Raw genomic sequence first — 2,827 nt, 5'->3', positions numbered from 1 at the left:
TAAAATTATTTTGTTGCTACTTCACATAAATATCTGATATGTGACCCCCTCCCCCCAAAGGGCTTGCCACCTACAGGTTGAGAACCACTGCTCTAAAGACATGAAAATGGATATTTAAGTGGATCCAACAAGATGTGAAGAGGAAATTCCAAGAGAACAACATTCCCCGAAGGCAGAATGGTCTCATGGTTTCTCATGGATAAGGCCAGAAAGACTTCTTACCTGGTGACTCCCCAGCAGGGAAACTTCTCGGCCAGAAGCTAGAGAGCATGTCATGCTTCCTTTAAGGTGGCCAGGGAGACAGAGGTGGGGTAGGGCTGACTGGCAGATGGGTTACTCAAGAATGAGGGACTTAGACTTGCTCTTCTTCCTTCCTTCCTTCCTTCCTTCCTTCCTTCCTTCCTTCCTTCCTTCCTTCCTTTCTTCCTTCATTTCTTCCTTCCTTTCTTTCTTTTTTTCTTCCTTTGTTTCTTTCTTTCAAGTTAGGAATTAATTTTTTATTCCTGGTACCACTACCACAATTTACAGGGCAATATACCTGATGTAATGAGAAGAAAAAGACAAAGACAAAGCTACAGACACTCCATTGCATGAATCGATAGCTGCACTTTTTGCAAGCTGTGGCTACGACAGTCCTGAACAAGAAGGGTTTCCTGTTTAAGCCGCAGTGACTTTTCTGACCACAGGCAGAGTTTTACAGTTCCTCTAATGCATTTGGGATGACTGTCTCAAAGTAACCCGCAGCTTTCCTGACAACTCCTCGCTCTCTCCCCCTCTGCTAAGAACTGTAGCCGGTTCTGTTTCATTTTAAAACCTTCTGCCACCATGCCCACCACTTCCACCTCCAGATCCATAGCTACCATCACAGGGACTGCCTGAGCTTCTTCCACCTAAGCTGCCCCCCCTTCACGGGTCCATAGTTTGATTGTTGCTGCCCACTATAATTTCCAAAGTCACTATAGTTCCCACCACCACCATAGTTACCTCCACCCAAATTTCCTCCTTCATTGTAACCATCATATCCACCACCTTGGTTTCCATATCCAGGTCTGCCACCGCCATAACCTCCTCTACCAGGACCACCACCATAGCTGCCACCATCACCTCCAAATCCATTATATCCGCCATCACCACTTCCATAACTACTGTTGCCACCACCTCCACCAACATAGCCTCTTCTTCCATCAAAGTTTCCCCCGAGACCCATAAAGTTGCCCGATCCACCTCCACGACGTCTCTGTGATCCAGCAGACTACATCTCTTGTTTAGAAAGGGCCCTTTTCACTTCAATGGGCATATTGTTAATTATGCCCATTAATAATAGTGTGGTATTTCTTTCTTTCTTTCTTTTTTTTTTTTTTGTGAAAATGGTGTTTCTTTTATTGATTCTTTGAGACTTTCATACTATATCTTTTGTTAATTTTCATTCCTCACTATCCCCACTAACTCATCCCAGGCCTACCTCCGCATCTGCACCCCCTAATTCCCTAACATCTCCTAACTTCATGTCCTTTAAAAAAAAAATCCATTGATTCAATTTTGTGCTAGCATCCACTGGAGTGGGACCTATCAGGGACTAGCTCTTAAGAAAACTATCTCTTCCTTCCCAAGAAGCCATAGATTTTCACTAGCTCCTTAATTAGTGGTGGCAGCTCCTAAGCCCCTTTCATCATCCTAGTATGTTGACTGGACTGATGTTAATCTATTTCTAAATTTAGTGTGGTATTTCTAAACAACAGCTTTATCAACTGTGTCATGATCATCAAAAGTTACAAAAGCAGCCAGGTGGTGGTGGTGTACACCTTTAATCCCAGCACTTGGGAGGCAGAGGCAGGCGGATTTCTGAGTTCGAGGTCAGCCTGGTCTATGAAGTGAGTTCCAGGACAGCCAGGGCTACGCAGAGAAACCCTGTATTGAAAAACCAGAAGAAAAAGAAAGTTACAAAAGCAAATCCTCTCTTTTTCCCCACTCTGCCTGTCTTCCACAACTTCTATGGTTTCAATCTTGCCATACTTTTCAAAGTAGCCTCTTAAATCTTCAACACAAGAGTAGGTCACAGGGGGCTGGAGTGATGGCTTAGCGGTTAAGAGCACTGATTGCTCTTCCAAAGGTCCTGAGTTCAAATCCCATCAACCACATGGTGGCTTACAACCATCTGTAATGAGATCTGATGCGCTCTTCTGGGATGTCTGAAGACAGCTACAGTGTACTTACATAAAATAGATAAATAAATCTTAAAACAAAACAAAACAACAAACACAAAACCAAAGCCTTTGGGACGTTTTGTTTGCGAATCTCTCATTACCACACAGTCTGTAAGTGCGCCTCATTTCTCAAAATGCTCTCTTATGCTATCATCTGTGGTTTCAAAGTTCAGACCACCAATGAACAGCTTTCTCAGCTGTGCTGGTTCCTTTGGATCATGGCCCCCCATTTTGAGACCGGAGTCGCCTCTTCCAACTTGAGGTCAGTATCGGGACTTAAAATTTCACAACCACCTTTTCTTTTCTTTTCTTTTCTTTCTTTCTTTCTCTTTAAAAATTTATTTATTATTATAAATGAGTACACTGTAGCTGTCTTCAGACGCACCAGAAGAGGGCATCAGATTTCATTATGATTTGAACTCACGACTTTCAGAAGAGCAGACGGTGCTCTTACCCGCTGAGCCATCTCACCAGCCCCACAGCCACCTTTTCTATGCCACAGGAACACCAACAAAATGCTAAAAGCTGGAACTAAAGGCAGATGAGAACACAGGCAGTCCCCTTGGACCCACGAGTACCCAGCACCCATGGAAACACTTCTGTCCACTCTGACACTGCCCGCT

At 43.9% G+C, this 2,827-nt stretch overlaps 1 pseudogene; it reads right to left on the bottom strand.

The window, feature by feature from the left end:
• Nucleotides 1-807: 807 nt before the first annotated feature.
• On the bottom strand, nucleotides 808-2,434 carry LOC116087484 (annotated as a pseudogene).
• Between the last annotated feature and the right edge of the window lie 393 nt (nucleotides 2,435-2,827).

Source organism: Mastomys coucha, unplaced genomic scaffold (genome assembly GCF_008632895.1).
Source record: "Mastomys coucha isolate ucsf_1 unplaced genomic scaffold, UCSF_Mcou_1 pScaffold13, whole genome shotgun sequence".
NCBI lineage: Eukaryota > Metazoa > Chordata > Mammalia > Rodentia > Muridae > Mastomys > Mastomys coucha.
The sequence above is the reverse complement of the archived record's forward strand: the minus strand, read 5'-3'. Positions and strand labels throughout refer to the sequence as shown.